This window comes from Quercus suber, unplaced genomic scaffold (assembly GCF_002906115.3).
Source record: "Quercus suber isolate HL8 unplaced genomic scaffold, Cork oak 2.0 scaffold_927, whole genome shotgun sequence".
NCBI lineage: Eukaryota > Viridiplantae > Streptophyta > Magnoliopsida > Fagales > Fagaceae > Quercus > Quercus suber.
In genome coordinates, this window is record NW_027070350.1 from 34,417 (window position 1) to 41,667 (window position 7,251).

Below are 7,251 nucleotides of genomic sequence, written 5' to 3' on the forward strand. Positions count from 1 at the left end.
TTCCATGATGATCGTTTTATCCTTGTAACAGTCATTGTAGTTCATATTAGCCTCAGCAGACCTGAAGTTATCAGAATTAGTGTGTGAACGTGTAATACCCCAATTTTGATTTTATGATTATCACTATACCTTGTCAATTTTAATATAGAGTTGAGGTATTGTATGTGTGTGCATAGTAAGATGGGAGTAGACAATTTTGTGGTGCTACAAATAGGTGAGAAAATTAAAGTTTTAGTGCATACAATTTAGTGAGGCAATTAAAATAAATAAAAAGAAAAGAGAAAGATGTTCTATGGGCCTCTTGGAGACTAAAGAGATAAGCCTAAGTGGATTTAAACTCCAGCCCACTACCCCACCAAGCCCACATTTCTAATGTGTTAAAATATAAGATTTTTTTTTTTTTTTTTGGGAGCATCTTACGCTTTCCTTTTGCGTTAAGAATAATTTCTCATATATTTCAAAATTGTTTTATTAGACTTTGTTTTTTTTTTTTAATTTTTGTACTGCTCAGGCTATTAGGCTCAGTTTATTGGCAAGTTTTTTTTAATGTTGTTGTTAGCTTTGTTTATTTTGTTTATTCATTTGTTTTTATTGTGTATGTCTTAGTGTTTAGGATTGAGTACTTATAGATGCTTTAATTTTATTTATTTATTTTATGAATAGAAGATTACATAATAATGGGTGAAAAGATTCATGAATTCCATAACTTGGGTGTGTGTATAATCTAATCTATCTGTTACATAATAATGGGTGAAAAGCTTCATGAATTCCATAACTTGGGTGTGTGTATAATCTAATCTATCTCTTTGTGTAATTTTGAAGCAAAGCCTAAAAAGTTTGAGGAACTTTAGTGTAATTAATCTTGATTCTTGCTGTCTTATTGAGTGCTTATGTTTAGGTGCTTTTTCAATAAAGGTATTTCAGTTAGTAACGATTTCTGCTTATTGTAGTTGTTTTGATTTGGTTTGGTTTTGGATATATGGTTAATATGGTTTTGGGCAATTTTTCAATTTGCATAAGAGTTTTTGCCTCTGCATATGCATCATGCTTCTTGAATGACCATTTCAACCTAAGAGTTTACTAACTTTTCACTCAACTTTCATCCAGAACAATTTTAGGTTTACTTATCTCTCTTCATTTATTATTGATTTTTTTCCCCTGGGTTTGTAGGTGGAAAGGCGTTTCCTTAATGCAATCCAATCCAAGTCTTAGAAGATAAGGTATGACCAATGTATAGTTTTTACTTTATTGAAATCTCTTTGATTTTGTGCTTTCATAGATTGTGGTGAAAAGGTTCAAATTTGTTGAATCGGAGGATTTTGAATCTTTTGATACAATGATTTGTTTTGATCTTTAATTTGCATATTTATGTAAAAATAATTGAATTGGCTATTCAAATTGTCAGGTTACAAAGAGGAATTACCATATTCATCTTGCTTAATTTGTTTCTTAATATTTTGAGTTTTACTAAAATGGGTTTGTTAGTGGGGACTAAAAATGTTTCCAATCCTTAGATAGTTAAAAGTAGAAAACATAGACATGTTTGATGCTTGCAGCCCATTGTTATTAATTTGAGTGACATCTTTGAGAAGAGGATCCCATGAAAATTGCATTATCAAAATTTAAACCATAATTGAAATATAAAAGTTGCATTTTATAATTTAAAGATATAACATTAAACCTAAATCATAAGAGCTGGACATAAAGAAATTACAATCTCCATAGACTTATGGGGGATAAACTTGGTAATAGATGTGTTATCTCATATAAATTGTGTATTCATTTATTTACATTTTGTATACAGGTGAATATTATGATGAGGAGGTTGTTGAAAGTGTAATACCCCACCTACTTTATTTGAGGTTATCATAAAATTTTCTTTTAAATTTAATTGATGGGCCATGGGCATTATTTTTATTAGTAACTGCAGCCCGTTAACCCACTAAGCCCATATCTCTAATACAAACTACAGGGTAGAGGAAGAGATAATCAAGGTTTTCATAGGAAGGGTTTTATCAAAGAGGCTAATAGGTTTTTTTTTCTTGGAGTTAATTGAAGAGACAACCGATTGTTCAGGTATGATTTTTCATCTGTTAGAATCAAAGAATTAAAAGAATTAGTGATGTGTGGATTTGTTTCAAAGAGATATCTTTTCCTAGAATTTGGTTTACACTTTTGCGTTAGTCTTTGAATCCTAGATTGAGCCACGGAATTTCAATGAATCCGTGATTTTGACTTAAGTCTTCTTCAGTTTTGTACATATAAAGTATATAAATAATGAGACAATGATGCTGCCACCGTTCCAGTGGGATTATGCTATTAAAATCATTGAGGTTATATATTAAAGATTAGAATTGGCTTCCTATTAGATTTGTATATATTGAGGTTTTGTATATATTGTTCTCTGTGGGTCCCTAGATTTGTTTATATCGGGTCTTCTATTAGATTTATATATATTACGTCCTATTAGATTTTCCACATTTTCTTGATTATATTATTAGTTTAGGATTGACCCTAAAGAGAAGGTGGCGATCAGTAATAACATGAGGTCTTGTGGTTGGTTTAATTTGATATTTGATATATTGGTCAATTGTTTTAGAATAACTAATAGGTATATTCGGATTTGATGTTTCTACGTATGGGAACTAGTTCTGCCTATATTATGACTCTAGGAAAATAAATAGAAGGTTGTGGAGGATTATAGTGTTTTAGGAAGTAGTTTATGATCATGAAATTTCATGCTTATTGATTAAAGTAATTTTCTGTTTAGAGCTTACAGAAGACTAAAAGTGCTCGGCTGTGTTCGGATATATTAGCAAGAGAGGTAAGTAATTATGCATAATATGCACAGGTTTTGTCATTTAGGTTCTTAGATGTCAAAGGTTTTCAAAAGCCATATTTTTAAGCTTATGTTTTCTAAAGTTTATTGAAAGCATTATTTTTACATTATTGAAAGAGAAACTTCAACTTTTAGACAATGTTTTAAAGAGAAAGTTCGAATTTTAAATAACGTTTTTGAACGTCCAAATCTCATTTAAAAGATGATCTCTATACTAAACTATTTTTCAAAAAAATAATTGAATTTCAAAGTAAGTTTTCTAAAAAGGTTCTTGTCCTTTAAATTTGTTAAAACCAAGTGATTTCAAAGTCATGTTCCTATTCTCCAAATGGTATTTAAAAAGTTTCTTTTAGCAAATCAAATTTTCAAATTTACTCAAGAATTGTAATATATTTATATAAACTTCTCAGTTTCTATTTGTTCCCCATGAGAGTCAAGCATCCTTTGATTTATGTTCAATTCGATATTGTGATATTCGCTATGCCTGTATATTTGGAATAATTGTTAATATTAAGAAAATTATTCTATTTTGTATATATTTCGTTTTGTGATATGTGACTCAGAATGAATGTTTTTAGAATTGATCAGATGTATCAGTATATGTGTAAATCCGCTCACAGGATTGTATGTGAGAATATGTGTTGATCCCTCACCAACAGGGGTTAGATGTTGGTATCCGCTCACAGGATTGTATGTGAGAATATGTGATGTGTATATGTGACACTGTGCTCTGATCAATTATATGTATGTGATTTCTAATGATTTTAAGATGTGATTACATATGTATTAAGTGATTCATTATATGTTTTGAAATAATTATTTTTGATATCATTAAATGAGTTTGTGAAAAATCAAAATACTCGTGCGTTGCTTGACTCTGTTCTTTTGTGTATTCTGTATAATTACATACTAGATGTGGCTCACCTCATCAATTACTATTTTTCAGATTGAAGTATAGTGGGGAATATAGGACCTTCTGATCGCTTTGTAAGGTGCAAGGTTGAGCATGGAAGTTGTAGGCGATTTTCTATATTACCTGAAGACTTATAGAATTTTAGTTATCCTTATTTTGTAATTCATGATTTATATTTTGGAGATTATTTCCAATTTGTGGAGTTTAGATTTTTGTAAGAGGTTATTTATTAAGAGCATTGTTTATTTGGAGTTTCGAATTATATTTAAACTAATTGTGTTCATTGGGTTATATAAGTTCAGTAGGTTAGTCATGTATCTAAATCCATGTTCCATGGATTTGGGTCATGACAGAACGTTTGGAGGATGATCTCTTAGTAGCTGCATCCTTAGTAGGAGACATCTGCACTAATGAACACAGAACAAACAAGAAACATGTGCAAAAACATGAAACAGAACACAAAACTTGATTAGATTCAAGTTAGTTCATAATCAAAGGTAAAACGGCCTAAAATAGAGCATAATCAACTCAAAACAACATGCTAAAATAGACAAAACAAGTAAACATAAACACAATGCAAGAAATTAAGTAGCTGTGCATTTCTGTGCATATGTGTGCATGTGCTAATGCATGAGGATACAGCATGAGATGCATGAGGTGTGCCCAAAGGGTGCCTAGGTGTGTGCCTACTGTGTGCATGGCATGACATTGAGGCACAAAATGGGCAAAGTGTGTAAAACACACAACCATTGACCAAAGCATGGTAAACATGATCAAACAAAAGGAAACCCAAGAATTGGAATTCATTTGGGTCCAATTCAACATAGAAATGTCACTCAAATATTCTGTCAAACACCTAACATGCAACAAAGCAATCCAAATATGAATAATGCATGAACATGGTGCAAACTTGCCTCAATACATGCTAAATTGCCACAAGGGGCCAAATAGATACAGAAACAGCAAATGGGACTTTGCCCAATTAAAGATTTTGGAAAAAAATTCACAAAATTGAGAACCCCAACCCATTTTCGAAAAATCCCTAGATTTTGGAACCCGAACTTAAATTTTTTCATAATCTTAGAAAAACATGAAGAAAATGTTTTAGAAAACATACCTTGAAGTTGGAAATGTAGAAAATAAGCTTGAGAATGATAGGGGTTGAGTAAAAAGAAAGTTTGGGTTGAGAAGGGTTTGAGAGAGACTTAGCGAGGGAAATGGGAATGTTTTGAAAAACTGTCACATCTGCATTATAAAACTGAAAACACACATTTTTTGCGAGTTAAACAGTAGCGAGAATGTTGCGATGCAATTGCGAGAATCGCCACTGAAACTTAAAAGCTTTTGCGAGAAGCTTTAAGTTGCGAATCGGTCGCGATAGCTTCTGTTTGAAATTAAAAAATTCCAGTTTTTGCCCAAAACACATTTCGCAAGAAGCTGTTAGTCGTGAAATGCTTGCGAGACAATAGTGAGAGTCTTTGTGTGAAATGGCAAAAAAATTATTTCCCTTAAGCTCTTTTCGCAAAAAGCTTTAAGTCGCGAGCTTCTCGCGAAACAACCTTTGAATTAGTTTTTGAAGAAAAACACAAAAATGCATTTTGAACAAAAACTAAAGACATGAAAGTATAAAATCACTTTTAAAAACATATAAAACACTCAAAAATCTTTTTGGGTTTGATCAGCAAGTACTTGAGCATACATATCACATTTGAATCTGTACAATCACACAAATGCGATAAGCATTAATTGAATCAAAGTCTTGTGTGTTGTGGGTGAGTGTGAAATAGTCCTTAAACAAAAGTGAAGGTTCAATGATCAATTCAATCAAGTCATACACAACTAGTACTAAATCAAGTGGTCTATCTTAATTATAGAAATGAACATATATGAGCTCCAACAAATTGATTACAAATCTTAGAAGTTTTTCATTTGGCTTTTGCATAAATCATAATATTTGATCAGTTTTGGATAATACATCTCTTTTTGAGATCGGTGCTTGAAAGTTTTGATATTTCAACATTTAGAATTAGCCTTTGGCTTTTTTAGCACTATACATTTCAAAACAAAAGTTGCTTTCCCTTTTTCCTAGTCAAATACTAGTATGTGCGACAGGCTTTTGCAGCTCAATATCTCTTTTTCACTTTAAGATTTACATTTGGTGAGCTCTATTGCAAAAACATAAAAATAAAGTAGGAAGAGATATAGGCACAAGTTTATGCAAGTATTAAGACCATCAAGACTATTAACCAATCATTCATGACAAGCTTGAAGATCTATTTACAACAATCACACATAGTTTTCAAGATTTCTTTCACACAGATAAATGTGCATACTAAACAAGCTAAGCTCGTAAATGCACTACGCCATTAGTACGAAGGTACTAGGCCAAACTCATATGTGATGTACACAACACAAACAATAAAACTTTTTGCAGATTTTTCAATTTTTATGGATTTTTGAATTTTTTGAACACACTAAAAAATTGAACAAAAAAAAGAACAAAGCAAAAGCTTGTAAAAGAAACATGCTATAAGCTAGAAGCAAATGATACAAAGTAAATTATGCATGTAATGATGCATGAACAAATGTCCCTAAACATCGAAAGTATTAATGCTTGGACATATTATAATACTTATGCATGAGTACCCCTTTTCATCCACATGGCACATGCGTTTAGGGTGATTTGCCTATAGGATTGGGTATGAATGTTGTTGAGAGCTCGAAAAATGTTGAAAATACATGAGCTATTTAGACCCTCAAAACAAAGTTACGGCTTGGTTGATTTTACACTAACTTAATACTAAGTGTGGAATAGTGTAAACACAAGCATATAAGCAAGACAACTACTCTAATCCATATTTAAAGCAACACAGTAGTAAAAATAAAATGAACAAGAGTAGGGAAGAGAGATGCAAACACAGATAACACCAAGACGTGTTATCGAAGAGGAAACCGAAAAACTCGGTGAAAAACCTCTCCGCCGCTCTCCAAGTGGAAATTGATCCACTAGACAATCAGTTGGGATACAAGGGTGAGCAAGAGACCCTCCAAGCCTAATCTACTCTCTGTACCTAAGCCCTCTAAGCTCCTACTCCAACAAGGCTCCTTGGAACTGTGTCTTGTCTAGTTCTCCGAATCCCGTAATATGCTCCATGTTGCATCTGCCATCCTTGGCTTCTTCGAATGCTTTCCAACAGCTCCAAAATACTCTCTACACTCTGAATAGGTATGATTTGTGTTTGGGTACAACTCTCCTTTCAAGGTATGTCAATAGGAGAGGGATGGAGAAAAGGCTATAATGAATTCTCACTAAGGATGAGTAGCTTTCTCTTAAATAGATGAGTCTGTGTGTTGTAGAAAACCTATCTAGGGTTTTTTTCTCTCTGAATGGCCTCTCATACATTTGTGGGTAATGAGAGTATATATAGTATGGGTGAAGGGTAAGAAAGTCACTCTTAAAATTCCTCAAAGCAGAATGTTTCACGACTATCTCACAGGA

General features: G+C 32.3%; 1 long non-coding RNA gene across 1 annotated transcript; it reads left to right on the forward strand.

Annotated features, from left to right (window-relative positions):
- Positions 1–396: 396 nt before the first annotated feature.
- LOC112023247 (uncharacterized) lies at positions 397–4,007 on the forward strand. The gene is made up of 5 exons (XR_010626972.1): positions 397–1,220; positions 1,805–1,862; positions 1,973–2,076; positions 2,771–2,824; positions 3,786–4,007. It is a non-coding gene; the product is annotated as an uncharacterized LOC112023247 (long non-coding RNA).
- The last annotated feature ends 3,244 nt before the right edge of the window (positions 4,008–7,251 follow it).